The following is a 23,436-nucleotide window of genomic DNA, read 5'->3' as shown; positions in this document are numbered from 1 at the left end:
TCGGATGGATAGGTCATCATGGATAGGTCATCAAAAGATCTTTCCAATGAGTCCAAAATATTGAAGATTTGGCAGCCCTGTCTCAAGTTATTACCACTTAAGTGATATTAATGTACTTTTTTGATTCCGGATCTCACTTAAATGTATGTAAACTATGTCCGGATCCATCATTCAGCCCATCTTTGGATAGGTAATCGAAAAACCTTTCCAATGAGTCCAATACATTGAAGATCTGGCAACCCTGTCTCAAGTTATGACCACTTAAGTGATATTTATGTACTTTTTTGATGCCGGATCTCACTTAAATGCATGTAAACTATGTCCGGATCCATCATTCAACCCATCGTTTGATAGGTAATCGAAAGATCTTTCCAATGAGTTCAAAACATTGAAGATCTGGCAACCCTGTCTCAAGTTATTACCACTTAAGTGATATTTATGTACTTTTTTGAAGCCGGATCTCACTTAAATGTACGTAAACTATGTCCGGATCCATCTTCCGTCCGATCGTTGGTTAGGTAATCAAAAGGCCTTTCTAATGAGTCCAAACATTGAAGATCTGGCAGCCCTGTCTCAAGTTATGACCACTTAAGTGATATTAATGTACTTTTTTGAAGCCGGATCTCACTTAAATGTACGTAAACTATGTCCGGATCCATCTTCCGTCCGATCGTTGGTTAGGTAATCAAAAGGCCTTTCTAATGAGTCCAAAACATTGAATATCAGACAACGCTCAGTCTCAAGTTATGACCGCTTAAGTGACATTTGTGTATTTTTTTTTATTGAGAAAAAAGCCTTACCTGACAAAGTTCGTTCTGCCTTTTTTTCGTTTGTTGACGTTTTTGACTTTTTTGCTTATTCAGCCTCCTGTGATCAAAACTTAATTTTAACCTTTCCCATACAATCTGCAAATTTTCCGGAATCGGTTGTAACTTTTTGGCACTCACGAACTTACCATACGAACCCAACGCAAGAAAGACCTCGATCGGACGTTCCGTGTTGAATTGATTCGCGTTCGAACAAAACCGTCGAAATTTTGTATATATATAAAAGATAGAAAGAATTTGTGTCCAAACCCATCATATCACCAAATGTTGGTAAAAAGTGAGGAAGGCAACAACCACATAGGTGGATTAAGTTAGTTTTTCGATTTAAAATCGAATTTGCAATCAAAAAGTACTTTAGTGAATTGTTGATAAAGTGCACCGTTTTCAAGTTATAACCGTTTTTAGGTAACTTTTTTTTTTAAAATAGTCGCAGTTTTCAATTTTTTTTTAAATTAGTGCCCATGTTTGCCCACCTTTGAAAAAAATATTTACAATGTTAAAATATGAAACATTCGTGAAATATTCCGATCTGGTTGGCCCTTTCGAAATGTTAGTCTTGATCTAAAAATTTTAAAAGAGCTGAGATATCGACAATAGAAAATGGTGGTTCTCAGCTTTCAAAAAAAATTTTTTTTCGAGGGTGGGCGAACATGTGCACTAATTTAAAAAAAAAATAAAAACTTCAACTATTTTCAAAAAAGTTCACAGCAAAAAATCCGATGGTAAAATCGCATGCAAAAGCATGCACATCACCTTCGTCAAAATAAACACTTAATATTACACACTGCATGTACAATTTTTGCAAACACAAAAAAAAAGTTGCAACCGACGGGATTCAAACCCAGCACCAACAGTAAGGACTGGCGCCTTAGCCCACTCGGCCATCAGACCGATGTAAATCTGTAAGGATAAACGCATATATGAGCTTGACATTTCGGTTAAGTAGGTTTCCCATACTGATAGGCTACATATTTCAGGGTGTAATATTACACAGAATTTCATAAAATAATGCAAAGTTTATTTTACACCCAGGTCTTTTACACGCAGCTGGATTACTACTTTTTTAGCTGTGTTACTCAAAAATGGCTTCAACATGAAAACGGTGAACTTTATACAAATTTCACTAAAGTACTTTTTAATTTCAAAATTGATTTTACATCGAAAAATGAAGTTGAAAATTTTTTGCGACAAATATTTCGATTTTTTGAAAAAAATGTATTGATTCAAAAATTCAAAATAACTAGGTCAAAGATTTTTTGAACAACCTGGAAATTTCTGAAAAGTTTGATGTCCCCTCAAACATATAAAAAATGTCATGATACAATTTTGTCCAAGACACCAAAATCGATCAAACATTCCTTCAAAAGATACATATTTTTGAATTTTCATTTATAAATTTTGTATGGAGAGCTGCCAAATTTGTATGGACAATTATATGGACAAACTCATGATGTAAAATGGCTTCTTTGAGCATTTCAAAAGCAGCAAAAAAGTTTTTAAAAAATACCGATTTCGTAGAGAGTTCCTCTCTAGGAAGGGGTACAACTTAAATGTAATAAAAAAAAGTTAAATTTTACCGCTGAAAATATGTAATTTTACCACTTTTCTGCTGTAACTCAACTTTTCAGTCTAAATTGAGGTAAAATTACATCATAAAAGAGGAAATATTCATCCTTCCAAATTTACACAATTTTTTACTGTGTAGCACTCATATCAGTGCAAAAATTCTCAACTAAACATTTTGATCAGATTTTATAAATTGAGTTAGGCCATTGCAGTGGATTGATTGAAAACATGGACATTTGACTTAAAAATTCCATAAAAGGGGCGTTTTTCGGAATTGAACAAAAGTTTCATGCAACTTTCTGCAAAACTTAATTTTATCAGCACTTGTCGTATTTATCCAACTCGGAGAAACTCGTTGTCTCTAGCGTGCACAGGGTATGGCAAGATGGGGCAACTGCCTCACCATCCTCAGAAATGTGTTTTAATTTTTTCCATTCAAATGTTGAAACCATGAATTTTAATTATAATTTATTTTGATTATATTAACTCATTAACAAATCTTTAAATTTTATATTTGTACAGAAATGATACGTGAAGATGGGTCTACGTGGTTCAAGTTTGTATGGATTTTTCTCTAAAAAATGCGCGAGAATTGATCTTTTTGTGTCATGAAAGTTACAAAATTACGAAACTTTTTACAAAACTGCTTCACAGTATGACCGACAATATGACCGTAACAAATTATTCTATGCTTTTGATGAATCCGTTCGATCTCTTGCATAAACACCACCCAAGGAGTATTAATTTCAATAACCTCTTAGAGTAAATAATGACAACACTACTATTACTGCTTACCATGAAGCAAATTACACCATCACACATCCTGTCTCCCCTCACCAACCCACCAACAAGTGCAGTGAATGCGTTTTATTACTTTTCTTCAGGGGGATATGATCTAAGTCAACGTTAACGTGATCAACAGCAACCCTTCCACCAACAAATCTAGCTTCGATCGGTTCATAACCAGATCATTTCCGCCCTCAAACAACAAACACAGAGCCCCAACCTCGAAGAAGGCGGCGGCGGGTTGTTTTTGTTGTTTACAGCCGGGACGCGAAGGCATAATTTACGACGACGGAGTGTTGCTTTGAGGAAACCTGTTTGAGCGATGGTACGCACAGTCAGCGTTTCCAGAGTCTTGGTACAAACCGCAACCTGTGTGTGAGTTGTGTCTGTTGCTACTGTCACACATATCGGCTTGACACAACTTGCTCTGCTCTACCTATTAAATTGATCACAGCCATGGTTTTGCAGCTCTCTTCGTGATGATTTCCACTGTAAGAGAATTGCATGTAAAGTTACACGATTTATTTGTCATGTAATTTTACTTTTTTTCACCGTGTTTCACACGTGCTACCTTCCGCAATGTGCGAAATCCGACGCAACGAGCCAATTCGAAATGGCCAACCTGATCCGCAACTTGCGAAAAAAATAAGACACAGAGGAAAGTTCGAACAGAGTTGGACTGCTGGCCAAAGCCAGGCAAAAGCTTGAAGACTTGAGAGCGCCTCCGTGTGCGGAAAGTTACAGTTATAGAGCTAATCTTCCGATTCCGGTCTACCTGTCCGTCTGAGCGTCGGTTGGGGCACGAGTTTCGGATCTTTTCTTGCCCCAGCGAGAAGAGAGTCACCGACCTGAGAAAGGTAGAGGACAAGGAGGGGTACCGTAAAAAATCTTTAAAAATGTAATTATACTTTTTACACTAAATGTGAGGATAAATTACACCGAAAAAGAGGTAAGTTTAAACTATAAAAAATCTTTAATCTAAAATTCAACCCTTTTAATAAGTCATAGTTTTTGTTGTTAAAATCAGGTTAAAGGTGCTCAAATTTTATTTTTGCGTTGAATGTACCATCCCTAAGGTTGCTGATATAGTTTTCAACAATGAAAAATCAATGTTTTTATTTAATTAACTAAGTTTATAAGCTTTTTGACAAAATACTTACACAGTAAAAAAATCTGTGTAAAATCGCATGCAAAAGCATGCACATCACCTTTGTGAGCAAAAGCATGTAATATTGTATGCGAAAAAGTGTACATAAAAAGCATGTACAAAAGAAAAATAAATAAATTTTGTACACCCCAAAAATAACATCAATCTGTTAAGAGTTATATCCAGATTACCAAGTCCGCGCCCCAACCATCTCGGCTATCTCACCGCTGTGAAGTTAGCTGGATCAACACCGATGTAGCTGTATGTTCCCCATACATCACAGCTAAAAAAGTAGTAATCCAGCTGCGTGTAAAAGGCCTGGGTGTAAAATAAACTTTGCATTATTTTATGAAATTCTGTGTAATATTACACCCTGAAATATGTAGCCCATCAGTATGGGAAACCTACTTAACCGAAATGTCAAGCTCATATATGCGTTTATCCTTACAGCTTTCCATCGGTCTGATGGCCGAGTGGGCTAAGGCGCCAGTCCTTACTGTTGGTGCTGGGTTTGAATCCCGTCAGTTACAACTTTTTTTTGTGTTTGCAAAAATTGTACATGCAGTGTGTAATATTAAGTGTTTATTTTGACGAAGGTTATGTGCATGCTTTTGCATGCGATTTTACCATCGGATTTTTTGCTGTGATCGTATGCAGCTAATTCAGTATACGACGTACGGAAAACCTACTGGTACATCGGCATTGGACACATCATTTACAAGACGGTGAGATAGCCGAGACGGTTGGGGCGCGGACTTGGTAATCGGGATATGACTCTCAACAGATTGATGTTATTTTTGGGGTGTGCAACATTAATTTATTTTTCTTTTGTACATGCTTATTATGTACACGTTTTCGCATACAATATTACATGCTTTTGCTCACAAAGGTGATGTGCATGCGATTTTACCATCGGATTGTTTGCTGTGTATAAATTATAGATAAAATTGTTAAAAAGTCAGAATCGAAGCACGAATCATAAATTTTCACATTTTGTATAAAATTTGTTCTACTGAAAAAAAATCAGTGAAAATGCCTTCAAATTTGGAAAAAAAATTAAAAAAAAATCGAATAATACTGATTATCGTCATATGATTTTGAACCTATGAAATAAATTTATATGCTTCATCTCACTACACAGCAAATTTAGATGTTCAAATCGCATGTAAAATCATGCATGTCACCTTCATTTGATGAAGATGTTACACATTGAATAAAAAATTTCGCTCCATTCAACAATATACCTTCTGGATTCATATCCAGTCCTCACAGAGAGGTCTTAGACGGCATACCAATCCATACTGTGGAAGAATCTATTATTCATCATGTAATTTTACATACAATTTCATAACAGAAATCCAAAAATAATTTTACTACCACATGCAGCTTCATTTACAACAACTTTTACTGTCAAAAGTAAGATCACGTTTGATGTTTGCGTTTCTGTAAAAGATATCAAAGGATTTGTCTGTATAGTAAAAAAATCGAATGTTACATCATTAATGATGTAACACTTTTGCACGCCATCGCCATAAAATTTTAATGCAATTCGATGTAAAATTGCAACAAATCATACGAGATTTTACGTGTGATTCAGCAGATTAAGTCGAATTTCAAGTTAACGTTTATTGAGTTTACATGTGATTAATCACATGGCCTCTTTATGTGTACACAGCAAAAAAAAGTTGTAATCCAGCTGCGCGTAAAATAAATTTTGCATTATTTTATGAAATTCTATGTAATATTACACACTAAAATATGAGGCTCATCAGTACGGGAAACCTACCTGACCTAAATTTCAAGTTCATATATGCGTTTATCCTTTCCGTTCATCATCGGTCTGATGGCCGAGCGGGCTAAAGCGCCAGTCCTTACTGATGGTGCTGGGTTTGAATCCTATCGGTTGCAACTTTTTTTTTTGAGTTTACAAAAAATGTACATGCAGTTTGTAATGGGTAATTCTCTACCAACTCACACGAAATCGGGAAAATTTGCCCCGATCCCTCTTCGATTTGCGTGAAACTTTGTCCTAAGGGGTAACTTTTGTCCCTGATCACGAATCCGAGGTCCGTTTTTTGATATCTCGTGACGGAGGGGCGGTACGACCTCTTCAATTTTTGAACATGCGAAAAAAGATGTGTTTTAATTTGCAGCCTGAAACGGTGATGAGATAGAAATTTGGTTTTAAAGGGACTTTGATGTAAAATTATACGCCCGATTTGATAACGTACTCAGAATTCCAAAAAAACGTATTTTTCATCAAAAAAACTCTAAAAAAGTTTTAAAAATTCTCCAATTTTCCGTTACTTGACTGTAAACATTTTTGGAACATGTCATTTTGAGGGAAATTTAATGTACTTTTCGAATCTATAGAAGGGTAATTTTTTCATTAAGAATTTTAAAATTTCATTTTAAAATTTCGTGTTTTTTCTAACTTTGCAGGGATATTTTTTAGAGTGTAACAATGTTCTACAAAGTAGTAAAGCAGACAATTACAAAAATATATATATATATAAACATAAGGGGTTTGCTTATAAACATCACGAGTTATCTTTTTTTATATATTTTTTTGTAACAGATAATTTTCTTTAAAAAGTAACGCAAAAGTACGTAGAAAAAGATTATTTCACCCCTCCTAACGGTACCCGTGCATCACGCTAAAAAGAAACAGACTTCGGTTCGGTGGTAAGACACGCGTTGATGTACACATCCGATTCGTGCCGCGTGGAAAAGGTAACCTGGACTCTCAGATACCAGCACACATATCCACAAAGAGTAGAGAGGCCAACCAATAAAACAAGTGGCGAAATGGCCGATGGACTTTGGCTTCTTTTTTCTAACCACCTACCAAGAAGAGTAGGAAGACGAAAGATAGCAAGAGGAAGTGAAAGAGAAGTAGACGAGAGAAGTTGGCCGGTAATGAATAAAACAATAACAATAACGCGAAACAGACAAAGTTCTGGGAAAAACGATTCTCACGTGCGTGTTTGTGTCTGTTTCTTTTTTTCTTGTGCTACTGACTTTGAGGCATTCAAGGTGGAGGAGAACATAGAACAGAAGAAAAGAAGTTTGAGAATGGTATTGCTTTCTCTCGGGGCTCCCGATAGGGCGGTAGAATTGGTCACGAAACATAAATGGAGCCCCCGGTCATTGCTGCAATGGAAACTGGCGCAGACATAAAGATATGTTAGCACTCGTGCTTATTTCGCTGCTAGGTACGGAAAGAATTGGTGGAAAATGCAATTTGAGCAGGTATACAGTTATTCCAAGCAGGGAAATGGTTTGCTATCTGTGACTAAAGAATGGTATTAATGGAAAATAATTAAATAGTAAATATTGGGGTCACTTGGGCGATCAAAATAGAATGCAAGGTCGAATACATTGGAATAGCTTGGAAGTACTAAAAGTATTCTACACAGTAATTTTTTTATAAATTTGGAAGCTGTAATTTTGGAATGGTGAATATTACCTCTTTCATGATGTAATTTTACCTCAATTTAAACTGAAAAAGTGACATTACACCAGAAAAATTGAAAAATTACACATTTTCAGATGTAAAATTTCACCTTTTTTTCTGAAATAAAAGATGTACTCCTTCCAGATGTAATAATCCAATGATTTTTTTTACTGTGTACAAAATGATACCCAGCACACAGCATTTAACTTGGAAGTGACCTACGGCTGAACCACCTTGGACTTGTTTGGTCCTGCGAAAATAACGGTTATCTCTTTGTCCATGCCGTAACACCTGTACAATCCGGACACACACAGCCATCTACAACCCCGTCTGTTGTTGTCGAAAATCGAAACAGAGTTCGATTGTTCCCAATTAGTCAAACTGGCACAACAAGACGAATGACAGAAACGCGTTTGCCATGTCGAGGAGACTGTCCGGAATGGTGTACCAAATGGTAGCAGTTGTTGGCGCCGCCGCGAGAGGAGGAAGTTCGCCGTCCTCGTTGACGGTCCTAAATCTAGTCGTGTAGCGTCAACACAGAAACAAATCTCCACATTCATATTTTGAAGAAACGGCACGTCGAGGTCACCTCCATATGTAAGCTGTCGCATTTGAGTATGAGATATTTTTCGGGTCGACCTCCGAGTTCATGAAGGACCGACCGTTCACCTATACGGCGTTCGAATCGCTGAACAACAATGGCACTGTTTTAGATATCATCAACCCATGTAACAGGACTTGATATCGCTCGATTGATTCCTTCGCTGCGGTTAACCCCAGCCAGCAATCGGTTCAACAACGTGACTGCAGGGATTCTCGTAGGAATCCCTTAACGACAACAAGCTACCGCTAGACGTCGAGCAAGTTTCCATTGAAGACGACATCTCAACGTGCGCGGAGCCGCAGTCGCCTGTCTGGCTCAGGTTGGGGGGCCGGTTTGGAAATGGATACCTAGGACAAGGTCTCTGATTCTGGTGGCAAGGTAGCCCGCCCGACAGCAGCTGAAACATGTCATTATACCGCAATCGTCGACGGCGGCAGCGTAGGAGGTGTTGGATTTCCTTCTGGTCCGCGCCAATTGGACGAAGTCGTCGATCGGCTCCATAATGGGAAGAGTTGGTAGGATTTTCTCATCGGTTGGTGGGGCTGTGAGTGAAGGAAGTACAGTTACCGAAGGTATTGAGCGGATTTTACGGTTGAGTAATTTGATTGGAGGACACAAACGGTCTGCTGGTTAAAAAAGGTCACTAGGTTTAGCAGTGTGCTGCTTTCCTAACTTCTGGGTACGTCATTATAAGCTAGACAAAAATAGTATCATTGGCGACACACTTGGTCACATTCACGCGGAAACGCACAATCGTACCACACTGCCCAATTTTGGACGACCTTGCCTCGGTGAATACCTGTGCCAGACAAGCGTATCGCCTCCTACTCACCAGCAGCGCGGTCATTACTGGTCCAATCGGGGCTGGTTGTGGTCAAAAAGCTCGAGGTGATTGTACTCACACAAATTTGGACTCGTCCAGCGGACAACTCAACCAAATACAAGCTAATTGGAAATGAATTTGCAAGTTTTTTTGTGTGCTGTTCATTGGAAAGGTTTTAGCCGGGTGGTGCCGGCGGCAAAAGTGCAAACAGAACCATCCAAACTAATTAAATTTTTGGCTACCTAGTCTTCGCGAAAAATCGCGTTCAAGCGTGTAGAACTCAAAGCAGCGATTGATTGCTACGCTTGCGAAATCTACCTAGTAGCTTCTGGAGATGGCAACAGAGCTACTGCTCCAACGCAACTCTACCTTCACGCAGCTGTTCAAGTTCTGACCGTGTGGTGCCGCGGTCAGCGGTGGATTTCGCCGAGTTGCATGAATGAGAAATCAACCGGCGGTCATCCTACGTAGCGCAACTCGGCGTGGCTGGTCCTGGGCTCGTATTGGCGCGTCGTTCCTAATCAAAGTGGGATTAAATGTGAGTTCGCTCCCGGGGGCTCTGAAGGCGACAACATGAGACTACAGCAAAGGTTACGTCAGCGAGGCAGCCCAACAGTTGGGTTAGGAATAACGAGGACCTAGGAATAGCTTCCAGGTCGTGGCGGCCGAAAAGCGGTCATATTCAATCAGCGGTGAAGGAATGAGTTTAATTTAATTACGAGGAAAGGTGTTGGTGAGTTTTAGGCGATTTCACCTAACCTAACCTTTTTGGGTGGCTCCTGCAGGGTTGCATAAATCTTCGCTAAAAAGTCATGTAGAAAAATCAGAAACACGAAATTTGTATTATTTTATTCTCAAAATATCTCTAACCTTAAATATGACTTCAAAAATGCTCCAAATTTATCAAATTTTCTGTAATCTGTGATGGGGACCAAAATTTTAGCATTTAAGAACTGAAAAGTTCTACAGTTTTTTTAAAAGCTCACAGTTTGAAAATTTAATAATAAAAGACCTTAAGAATTTAAGAATTTCAGAATTTCAGAATATTAGAATTTAAGAATTTAAGAATTTAAGAATTTAAGAATTTAAGAATTTAAGAATTTAAGAATTTAAGAATTTAAGAATTTAAGAATTTAAGAATTTAAGAATTTAAGAATTTAAGAATTTAAGAATTTAAGAATTTAAGAATTTAAGAATTTAAGAATTTAAGAATTTAAGAATTTAAGAATTTAAAATTTAAGAATTTAAGAATTTAAGAATTTAAGAATTTAAGAATTTAAGAATTTAAGAATTTAAGAATTTAAGAATTTAAGAATTTAAGAATTTAAGAATTTAAGAATTTAAGAATTTAAGAATTTAAGAATTTAAGAATTTAAGAATTTAAGAATTTAAGAATTTAAGAATTTAAGAATTTAAGAATTTAAGAATTTAAGAATTTAAGAATTTCAGAATTTCAGAATTTAAGAATTTAAGAATTTTAGAATTTAAGAATTTAAGAATTTAAGAATTTAAGAATTTAAGAATTTAAGAATTTAATAATTTAAGAATTTAAGAATTTAAGAATTTAAGAATTTAAGAATTTAAGAATTTAAGAATTTAAGAATTTAAGAATTTAAGAATTTAAGAATTTAAGAATTTAAGAATTTAAGAATTTATGAATTTAAGAATTTAAGAATTTAAGAATTTAAGAATTTAAGAATTTAAGAATTTAAGAATTTAAGAATTTAAGAATTTAAGAATTTAAGAATTTAAGAATTTAACGATTTAAGAATTTAAGAATTTAAGAATTAAAGAATTTAAGAATTTATGAATTTAAGAGTTTAAGAATTTAAAAATTTAAGAATTTAAGAATTTAAGAATTTAAGAGTTTAAGAATTTAAGAGTTTAAGGGTATAGGAAGTTAAGAATGTATATGTTTTTGTTCAATGGATTGTTTTTACGTTAATTTTGTTTTATTCCTGAATTTTGAGATTTTTAATTTTTCTTCTATTTAGAAACTTTTACTATCATTTATTTTTGAATATTTAAAAATCTTTTTTTTTTTTGGATTAAACAACTATAAAAATCAAAAAGGTTAAGAATTATTGAATTTTTTAAACTTTGAATTTTGAATTATGGTGCTTTCATTTTTGAATAACGGGTTAGATCCCATCTTAAACCAAACTCAGGGGACCACTCAAATCCCATTTTCAAATTCCCGACTTTTTCCAGACTTTTCCAGAATGCTCAAATAATACGCATTTCTTATCTAAAGAATGATTTCAAACAAAAAACTGTCTATAAGAAAAGTCAATATTTATTACCGAAAAAAAATTAAATGAATTTAAAAATAATCCAAATATAGGCATTTTTTGTAAATACAGAAACTAAACAACAATTGAAAAAAACTTCACAAATGGAACTTCAATATTATGATTCAGAGTAGAAACACAAACAATTAGTCTTTGAAAAAATTATCGAAAGTTCAACAATACTTATAACATTCATGTTATTTTTTAAATTGGCAAAAATATAGTTTTGATACTTCGTTTCAACTGGAAATGACCAAAAGTTAAAGATAACTGAACTTAAAATTTCGTTCCTATTTTTTTTAAACTTCATCATCATTTTAAATCAAAGAATGATTAAAACATAATTGCTGAAATTATTCATTCAAAGAATTTAGAAAAATGTCAAGAAATTCTTAAAAAAAATTTGCCTGGTCCCTTTTTAATTTTGTAATTTTTGATATTGTTTTTTTAAATCAATGTTTATCTAGTGGTCAGTATTTAACTGTATTTTTTTTCAATGAACATTCAGTTAGATATGATTTTATGTTTTACCACTTTTTTTAAGCAAAATGTTTGAAAAGACATTTTTTTAAACACTTTTGCAATAACTCTAAATTTCTTGGATTATTTTTTGCAATTTCAAAATTTTCTTTATGTTTTCAAAACGTAAAAAAAAATTTATATTTTTGATTTTATTCGATATTTAAGTTTTCCGAAAACTGAAAATCAAGCTTCATATATAGTAGTAATTTAACCATACTCACAAAAAAAGTATAACGGCAACATTTAAAAAAAAACATATTTTAATTACTAAATGAATTTAGTTAAACAATTAAAAATATTTACCAAAAAACCATTGCCAAACTCAAGTTGGAATCTGTTTTCAAATATTCAATCTATGTGACAAAATGAAATAGAATCATAATTCTAAGCTGGCCATTGGGCTCTATTTTTATATTAGTTTTTCATTAACTTTACCTCTTGTATGATAAACAAAAATTTATAGAGATCATATGATTCATGAAAAATATTATGAAGATCTGTGTCAAAGACTCCAATATTAATTCGGATTTTGAATGTCTTAAACAGCTTTTCCATACTTAAATATATTGAAATAGTGAAAAGAACCTTAAATTTAAAGTAAGTTATTAAAGCAGAATTGAGTGAATTCAATTTGAGAATTGTACAAAATATTACAAAATTATTCAAGAGTTAAAAAATAATTTTCAATCAAGCATGCTTATAATTCCCGACTTTTTGACAAAAAATCATAAATTCCCGACTTTTTCCCGATTTTTGCGGATTTTGGCGAATTCCCGACTTTTTCCAGACTTTCCCGATTTCCCGACTTGAGTGGCCAACTTGTTACGTCCAATACGTCCACGTCCAATCAAACTCATATTTGAGATTTGACCACAGTCAGAACACGCCCCAATAATATTTTTTGTAACCCGAATGTCTATATCTTCAAGAAAAGCTTGAAATATGGCTCAAAAGAATCAAAATGAAATGTATGCAGTATAAAATAAACAATCAATAAGGTTAATAAAACATCACCTAAAACTCAAAATAAATTAAATATTCGGAGCCTGTAGCAGATGTTAATAATGACTTGAGTGTAAAAATAAATTTATTTAAGAAATCATTAACAAAAATAATCTTTTCTTGAAGATTATTTCGACGCTGCTTATTTAGAAATAACTAACATTTACGGAAGAAAATTCAATGTGGTTTCAGTGATAACTTTTTAAAAAATCGAAGTTTTTGCGCGAAATGACTAAATTTAGCCAGCAAATCCGCGCTATCCGCACCGTCCGTAACAACCCTAAAAAAAACATTGATTGCTACAACTTATTAAAAAAAAATCTTTCAATTTCACTTAGGTTTAAAAGAAACGTAATTTTCAAGGAAGTTTAGCCAAAGTTTTAACGTCGCTTTGAAAAAGACAAATTTTTACAGCTGACATCACTGGCAGCAGTGTAAACCCCAACCTTCCGATCGAACGTACCTTTGAAGCCCTCAAACAACCGACTCTAATAGCGATATGCACATGTGGCGTCTCTCATCCGCAACTTCAATTTACATCGTCAACAGTGTAACTTTAGTTGTTGTAATTCCCTATTGTAACGAGTTCGGGGAATCCCAAAAGTGGCAACAAAATATAATTTTCCAGGTTATGTCACACTAAAACGACACAAACACACAACTGTTTAGTAAGGCCACTAACATAGTACACACGATCGGGCAGCGTGTCCCCCTCGAAAACCTTATCAACATAAACAGCACCTACTATTGAAAACAAATCAACTAACGCCACCAGCTGGAGGCAACTTGGCAAGGCTCTCTCCGCTCTCCAGGGGTTCTCCACGTGATGTAAACACACACACACACACACATAGCTTCTTGACGAGGGTTACTTTGCCCTAATGTTTTTGTTGTTTTGTTTTTTTTTTTTTTTCGGGGGCACTTCCACTCATGCCGTCGTCGTGTTTGTTTGTGTTTGTTGGTGAACTGCATCACACCACTACACTTGATGTAACAGCAGTTGCGGCAGTGAAAATTAAGCCACTACGGAAAAACGAATGAAACACAAATAATCAAATTTGTGCCCATTTCAGCTGGGGTTGTAGTGGTTCATGTGTAGTAATGGGGACTGAACTTAAAGTTTATCATTTGTACAAGAATCTTCAAAATTTAATGTCAATTTATATTGTTTTTAGATTTATTCTCTAAATAAAACAAAAAAACCTAAATTCCAACAAGTTCGAACCGGCAGCATTTGTGATGGTCCGGATTTGTGCTGATTGTACCGGAACGCCAGTCGACGCTGCGAGTCTGGCTGTACAAACATTTAAATGGCCCCTGTTCTTATCAGACCAAAAGGGGCGCTGCTGCTGCATATGTTTGTGTGAGTAAGCTCGACTGTGAGATTGGACTGGATCCATGGGAAACGTGAGTCAACAGCATCGGCTGACAAAAGAGTGAGGATTTAGAGAGTGTTTGGTGGCAGAGAAACAAAAGCATGTTTAAACAAAAGAAAATATTGTTTGGTGTTGGTTTAAAACAGCAAAAAAAAGTGTAAACTTGGAAGGTGTAACTTTGGAAGGTTGAATATTACCTCTGTTATGATGTAATTCTACCTCAATTTAGACTGAAAAAGGGACATTACACCAGAAAATTGCTGAAATTACACATTTTCAGATGTAAAATTACATTTTTTTTCTGACAAATTAGATGTATCCCTTCCAAGATGTAATATAACAATGATTTTTTTACCGTGTAAAGGTTTTATGATATTTTCAAAATATGTGTTTACTAAAAAACGATTTTTGGACTAAACAGTCACAATTTTTGAGGCTTGACATATTTCAGATTTTAATGATCTATTCCTTTGAACAGATGTTTTGTAGGCCTAACCTGCACAGAAAAAAAATCATGGTAATATTTCATCTGGGAAGGGGTACATCTTTTATGTCAGAAAAAAGGTGTAATTTTACCTCTGGAAATGTGTAATTTTACCACTTTTCTGGTGTAATGTCACTTTTTCAGTCTAAGTTGAAGTAAAATTACATCTTAAAAGAGGTAATATTCAACCTTCCAAAATTACAGCTTCCAAATTTACATTATTTTTTTCTGTGTGGGCAATAAATGTAACAATGAAGAGAAGATTTGTTAATTTTAATTCTTCTACATTTTAAGATCTCTTGTTTTAGTAGTATCCACTAAAAAATTACACAAAAATACCTATGTTTATGAATAACTTTCTATTTTTTAATTTTTTTTTTTTTCAAGTAATCGACAATTCTGTTATACAAAGCTTTTGTCTCCCCAACCCATTTTTTTCTTTTAAAAATCAAGGCAAAAAAATATTTCCAAAACTCTACATTATTATTTAAACTTAAACAGTAAAAAAAAGTGTAATTTTACCACTGAAAATGTGTAATTTTACCACTTTTGTGGTGTAATGTCACTTTGTTAGGCTTAATTGAGGTAAAATTACATCATAAAAGAGGTAACATTCAACCTCCATTTCACACATTTTTTTAACGATCTACGTGCAATTGATTGTAAACTTTTTTAGAATACATGTAAACTATTTTTTCCATTTTTAAATTGAATTGGTAACTTATATTTTTAATCGGAGGAAAACTGAAACTTCCGGAAAAAAAATAAAAGAATTCTTTGACATTTTCCGAACTTTTTACGTATATTAGCACAGTTATTATCATTCTTTCAGCGTTTTGTGATACTTTTTTTTAAAGAAAGGTTGAAGTTGAGAACAAACATGTCTACCCTCGACTTCAATGAGGGCTAAGAATGACACACATTTTGAAGATAATTTACTTTTCATAATCATTAAATTAGCCACACTGATGTTCATGGCAGGTATTACTCTGATTTTCAATGTTAACAAACCATACATGTGATCATCTTTCTGATCTTTTCCATCAAGCAATGTTCAAGATATGAAAATAAGGCTCTTATTTAAAAAATGTTAAACATCAATATTTGCAATGAGTTTTCAAATGTTAAATTTGAATTTGATTATTTTGCAATATTTTTAGTGAAACGATCAGTCAATATCACTGAATTTTTTGCATATTGAAGAGTCGTCAGCAATCTAAATTCCATAATTTCAAAAATAAAAATTAATAAATGTTACAAACTTTTATAAACTTTCAATGAAAGCGTTGTTTTTATCACCCAAGAACCTTTTATTAATGAAGAAAAAATAAATTTTGATAAATATATGTGTTTTCTTTTGATATTTTGAATTTTGATTTTTTTTATATGTGTGAAATTTTGTCCATGAATTTCCTAAGTCATAAGAAGTCATAAGAGGCTCTATACAATTTTGCGGGCATGTGAATGTTCGACAATCTGTATTTTTAGAAGGGATTTTCTGATCGATTTGGTGTCTTCGGCAAAGTTGTAGGTTTGCGCTAGATTTAAGGACGGTGCAAAATCTGCTACCGGAGTTACGGTTTAAAATAGAAGTGACTTTTGGGAAACAAGTCACAGGCTTTGTCAAACAAAATTTTTAAAATCATTTTTAGATGCAAACTGGGAACAATTATTTTTATGGGGCATCGTTTTCAAGTTGAATTCATTTGAAGATGATTTTTTTCGTGTTTTGTTTAGTTTTTTACAGTTTAAAAATACATGGTGTCGATCCAAATCCCAAAATAAAATTCCCTGACTTTTCCCTGACTTCTCCAGACCACCATTTTTTTTATTTTCAATTTTTTACTAACATATTGTTTGGAGCGTTTTTATGGTTTCATGCATTTTCCTTTTTGAATATTGCAAATTTAAGATATTGAAAAAAATCAACGACTTTTTTTTTATTTTTTTAACGAAGGATTCTGCAAAAACTTAAAAACTTTTTTTTTATTTTGTCAATCATTTTTTTCTAATAGAACATACAAAATGAGCAACCATAAAATTGCCCTGTGTTATTTTTATCTGATGATGCCAAAAAATCTTGAGTTTTTTTTTTTTGAATGGGTCCTATCCTATAAACATATGAAACACAATAGCTTACAGGACCTTTAAAAAACTCTAGAAATAATTGATAATTACAATTGTTGCAAATTTCAAATTGCGGTTAGTTAGTTTTACTACATTTCCTAAAGAAAATTTAAAGTTAAAAGTTAAAAAAACAATTGAAAATTTGAATTTAAGTAAGAAGTCATGTTTAATTTTAAAATTGTTGCCTTTTGCGGAATTTTCAAACGAATTAGGCCGATGCCATTTTTGATTGTGTTTTTATAAAAAAATTAAAGGTTTTGGATACAAAAACTTAAAAAAAAATATGTAATTTTGTAGAACCTTAAGAAAGATTAAAACAAAACTGAAAAACTAAGAAAAATATACAATTAAATGAAATTTTTTCAAGTACATGTTTACGGTTTTAAAAAAGATCTAGGTCTTTTTCAACAATGATTGTATTTAAAGTAAACGGATTTCTGGATATTTGAAGAAAACATCTTCTGAAATAATTTTACAAAAAAAAAATATTTTTGCCATATTTTTTTTTTATAGTTTCTACCTTGACCAGAGCCTACAGACGATCATTCACACGATCAATACAATTTATAACAATTAAAACAAAATACAACCTGCTCGAGCTTTTCAAAAAGTCATTGTTTATTAAACTTAGATATTTGGGTGTTTTGAAATAGCTCCCAAATTTAAGCTCGATCTGACCACGGGAACTCCTCCTTGTAACCCCTTGAATGTTGTTTGGGGAAAATATGTATTGTACAATCCCTATGAAATCTCGGATGCTGGAAACAACTCTTCCGAAGAGACCATATTTTATAAATTCTTGAACTCTCAAATTCCTTTTTTCAGAATTGTTGCAGAAAATCCACGCCATCCCAAAACCCAATCCTCGCAAAATCCGCGTCATTTTAACAAAAATAATTTTGCGACAGACAAAAGATTTTCATAATAAATTCAATCTCAGAACGCAGAATCTTGAAACGCTGAAAATGTATTTTTGCTAGGATTAGGTAAACTAGAGGTAATAGCCAAAACAACATTTAGGCAAAAAAATTTCAAAAAAATCAACATTTTGAAATTTAGATCTAAAACTCAATGAAGTCTTCATAAAAAAATAATAAAATTTAAAAATTGCAATAAACTCTCGATCTTGAGGTTTTCAATTTAAGATACAGTTCATACTCGATGATCTTACCAAAGCGTAGCTTAGAAAAATCGAAGCAAATTTTCCTACATCTTCTTCTCAAAATCTTAGAAGAATTTGAGAATTTAAGAATTTAAGAATTTAAGAATTTAAGAATTTAAGAATTTAAGAATTTAAGAATTTAAGAATTTAAGAATTTAAGAATTTAAGAATTTAAGAATTTAAGAATTTAAGAATTTAAGAATTTAAGAATTTAAGAATTTAAGAATTTAAGAATTTAAGAATTTAAGAATTTAAGAATTTAAGAATTTAAGAATTTAAGAATTTAAGAATTTAAGAATTTAAGAATTTAAAAATTTAATAATTTGAGAATTTCAGGATTTATAAATAATTTTTTTTTGTTCTCTTGATTGTTCTTATTATATTTTTTTTAAATTGATATTTTTGATTTTTGTTTTTTTTTTTATTTCCCCCCCCCCCCATTTTCAAAGTTAGAGCTGTAATTTTTGAATGTTTTGATTTTTTTATTTTTCGTCAAGAATGTTCAAATTAAAAAAAAATCTTCTTGTTGAATCCCATCTAAAATTCAAAGGCGGAGAAGCTTCTGTTACATCCTATCAAGCTCATATTTGGGAAAGAAGCACAGTACACCCACTGGAACATGCCCAATAATATTTTTTGTTACATCCAAATGTCTGTATCTTCAAGAAAAGTTTGAAATATGATTAAGATTCACAAGATTAAAATTTAATGTATCCAGTATAAAAGAACAATAAATAAGGATAAAAAACATTACTCAAAACTTTAAAGAGATTAAATATTCAGAGTCAGTCCGTAAAAACCCTGGTTTTCCATAAATTTTTGTTTTATTTCTTTAATTCTTGAATTTAATTCTTTAATTTTAATTCCATTTCACCATCACAATTTTGCTTACATTTTAGATTACACAAAATTAGACCACTTTGGATGATTTTTTAAATCGTAGTTCAGTTTAATTTTGAGAAAAATAAAAATTTAGATAACGATTACTGAAGTGAAATTTTGGAAAATTTTCTAACCATACAAATTTTGTTAGAATTTTAGAATAAGAATTTAAAAAATTAAGAAATCAACAATTCCAAAATATCAGAATTTCAAAATTTTATAAATTTAGAATCTTTATGCTTTAGAATTTTAGGTTTTTTTTAAATTTTCAAATGTTCGAATTTTTTTAACACTGGACTTTTTAAATCATTCAATTTTTCTGACAAAATGTATGATTTTCTCTATGGTCCCTATATGCTAAGCAAAAAACCAATTTTAGAACAAATCTCTGAGGATGGTGGGACAACTGCCTCATATTGTCCCACCCTGTGTGCGCTAGTAATTTGTAATTTTCAGTTGAATGGAAATCCAAATTATTTGATTTTTAAACCTTAACATATTGCAAACAAGCTACGCGCTTTTCATCGTGACCCTTTTCTTAAGCATTTTTTATATGGAGTTCTGCGTTCCTTCCGGACTGACCAATTTAAAAATTAAATATTATCAATGTTGCAAAACTTGGCCTGGAAGACATTCAAATACATCATCAAGGGCGAATTTTTAAAAAGAAATGAAATTTTGTAGTAATATTTTTAAGATTATCGAAATTCCCTGACCCAGCATAAAATTCCCTGACTTTCCCTGACTTTTCCAGGTCAAATAAAATTCCCTGACAATTCCAGGTTTTCCCTGACTTTTCCAGAAATCGACACCATGAAATACGTTATAAAAAAAGCGTTATAGCTAAAAATTTCTTCTTATTCTTTTTTTTTCGACTTTGTTTATCAGACAGCTGGATGCTGAGGTACAGTCTTTTAAAGTTTAAATTTTGTGAAACATTGGATTTTTTTTCTCAGTGTAATAAGCCCTATTATGAGATAACTTTAGGACGCACTGAAAAAAACCAATTCTCGAAATCGTGAATTAAATTCACGAATGCGAGAACCACGAAGGAATATATTCACGATCACGGTGCAAATGCACCATACTCATGAATAAATTCCTTCGTGGTTCTGACATTCGTGAACTTAATTCACGATTACGAGAATTGATTTTCTTCTGTGCGCTGTATCTCAGCAAACCAGCATTCTGATCAACAAATTCAAAACCGAAAATTACGCGAAATTTGATGAGGTATTTTAAAACTGCAAAAAAAAGGAACATTTGTTAGAAATTTAACCATTAAATGGCTTTAACTTGCTTAGAAAAACGATCTATGAAATAATTTGACAATATTTTCAAAAAATCATATTTTTTTATAAATAACATTTAAAAAAAGTCATGGATCTAATCAATTCAATTAATTTTATTAGTAAATAATACATTCATAATTCCGTGTTTTTTTATAAGCTTCATTTTGATGAAATAAGATATTCTAACAAAGGACTTGGCAAGATAAGGAAAAAAAACAATAAAAAACTACGAGATTTGTTAAGGAAAAGGATAGACATAGAAAATATTGATTTGGTTAAAATCACCGTGCAATTTTTAATTGATGAAATTGACATGGTTTTGTTCGGTGTCAATGAAAACACTATTTTTTTGCGACGTTTCGACCTACTTTTTTTCGCTCATCTTCAGACGCAAAATGCAACACAGCTTTCTGCTGTTCCTGTTCGCTCGCGACTCGCCGTTCTTAACTTTTTTGACTTATATTGGCATTTCTAAAATTGGTCGGACATACCTGTAAAAGAGAGAGAAAAGGAATACAATTAGTTACGTTTTCGAAGATATAAAGATTCGTCAGATATAAATATAAATTTGATGGCAATTTTTTTAAAGTTATCTTATAAAAAAATTTGTTGAAGGTGTACACAAATCGGCCTAAAAGCCAAAATGAAAACCAATAAATTCCAACAAAGTTTTCATCTCCCTCGAGTCCACCAGCTACAATCTGCGCGTCCTCGAACCTGCCCGGCCATGGGTTGCTGCTGTTGTTGTTTTTGCTCCAGCAGCTCGTATCAACCCTTTTCCTCTCTCTTTCCCTTTCTAAGTCTCGCTCGACTCTACCTCTAACTGTATGAGTTTAGAACCGCAAAGTTCAAACACATACATCCAGAGAAAGAGCAAAGAGGGATGACGAACTCTGGCGCTGTAATAACAACAAAGTTCAGCAGACACAAAAAAAACCCTCAATTTCACAGTGTTAGTGGTGGTGGTGATGGTTGCAACCGAGAGCAAAATAAAATCAACCCATTTACGTCATCAGGGAGCAGCAGCAGCAGCTTCCAGGGGTGGCAAACCCATCTGGTGAGCATCTTCAACCTCACCCCGCGCGCCCCTCCTCCACCGTGATCTTTCCGATACTGTTTTTGGCAAACGAAATTGGCCGCTCTTGGTTTACCTGGAATTTATGTTATTACTTTCGCATCCCCAAAATGAACGCGATGTTTAAAACCGGTTCGCAATGACGTCGAGAATTTCCATGACACTGAAGGTTTTAGGGGGCATTGAAAGTGGAAGTGGTGAATTAAATATTTACAGTTGGAATCAAATCGAGCAATCCCGAGAATCATGGTGATTAACCATTCTACTTCTGTTGAATAGCCGAGAGAGCTGTTCATTTTGATTGGAAACAAAGTGAAGGTGAATATTTTATTGTTTCGGTAAGATTTAGTCTCTAAGAATCTCTAATTGTTACTTTTATAGGAAAAAATCGTATCTTTTGCAGGTTCATGATTTCTAATCTAATCTAATCTAATCGAACACAAGCGCAGCCAGTCCGAAGAAAGCATCCTGGAAGAACTTGTGGTTAGATTACGCCCCAAGTTCTTTCTTGTCAATAGTAATAATTGCAGTACATCCGAGTTACCCCGAAAATGTATTGCAAAAATTAAAGCGGCCAGGCCTACTGCGTTGCATTAACCGCAGAGACAGATTCTGTGAACGGACCACATTTCACAGAATCAACAGGGGAGGAAGGATGCGTGGACATACCGTACCAAACGCTCCGAATAAGTTGGGTGTGGTGTGTTAGTGTAAATTGGCAATTATTTATATTTTTAGGGGGGAAGTGGAAATGGGAAAATTGGGGTTGGGGAATGGGAAAGTGAGAAAGGGGTAGGAGGGTTATTGAATTTATAATATTATATTATAATAAAAGGGAATATAGTCTAATAGCAAATAATGATGGAAAGCTCTCACCAAGGAACAGCAAATCTTCAAAAGATCCCAAATTCTTGGTGAAAAAAAAAACAGACCGATCGGATGAGGTGGAAGTGTTCCTTAGCTCCGAATATTTCCACTCCAACAACGGCTGCAGCTAGGGGGCCCGGACCGCAGACCTCATCTGGCCAAAACTGCCATTTCATCCGACGACGACACTTGAGGAATTGAAGAGAGCTGGTCCAGATAATCGCGAAAGCTCCGCTTCCAAAACTTCCACTGGTCATCATCAGAAATTTTGCGTTGATCTTCATAATGTTAAAATACTTTTTTCAAAAAAAAAAAAAAAAAAATGGGTGAAAAAACGACAGCTAAAAATTTTCACTTCCGACTTCGCGCACGGTTGCTGCGATCCAAATCTTTTGCAGGTTCATGATTTATACCTTTATCTATTTACTCACTCACTTTCTATTGGGCTATTTAAAACTTATTTCAGCTGAAAACGCTTTTCAGAAGTTGTAATCGAACGTCTAAGTTGGGGAAGGTGGGGCAAGTGTAACAAGCTTAGGAAATGCTCGTTAAAACCCAATAAAACGTAAATAGGTCATATAAGTAGTTTTTTAATGATTCAGCATGATAAATGACTTCAGTGAATTTTCATTTTATTTCATTTATTTCGTTGTTTAAGCATTACTTATGTGGATTTCGGGACCGTGGTGTAGGGGTAAGCGTGGTTGCCTCTCACCCAGCCGGCTTGGGTTCGATCCCAGACGGTCCCGGTGGCATTTTTCGAGACGAAATTTGTCTGACCACGCCTTCTATCGGACGGGGAAGTAAATGTTGGCCCCGGACTAACCTAAAGGTTAGGTCGTTAGCTCAGTCCAGGTATAGGAGTTGTCTCCCTGGGTCCTGCCTCGGTGGAGTCGCTGGTAGGCAATCCCGGGGTGGATGGAAGCTAAGGTGCAATTGCCTCAACAATCAAGCCTTCGGACACCTAGTTTCGAGTAGGAATCTCGCAATCGAGAACGCCAAGGCAATGCTGTAGAGCGAATAATTTGATTTGAATTAGATTTTTGTGTGGAGTTACTATCCTAAGCCTGATCCTGAGATGTGGACTACCTTTCAACAGGTGATTAATTCAATGTTGGGAACAGAGGGAAAAAATACAAAATAACT

General features: G+C 33.8%; 1 protein-coding gene across 1 annotated transcript in view; it reads right to left on the bottom strand.

Annotated features, from left to right (window-relative positions):
- Positions 1-23,436, bottom strand: part of LOC119766818 — a 135,324-nt gene that overhangs the window by 95,818 nt on the left and 16,070 nt on the right. The window lies entirely within an intron of this gene.

The sequence above is a fragment of the Culex quinquefasciatus genome, chromosome 2 (assembly GCF_015732765.1).
Source record: "Culex quinquefasciatus strain JHB chromosome 2, VPISU_Cqui_1.0_pri_paternal, whole genome shotgun sequence".
In the NCBI taxonomy this organism is placed as follows: Eukaryota; Metazoa; Arthropoda; class Insecta; order Diptera; family Culicidae; genus Culex; species Culex quinquefasciatus.
Note: the sequence above shows the minus strand (reverse complement) of the source record. Positions and strands in the feature narration are given on the sequence as shown.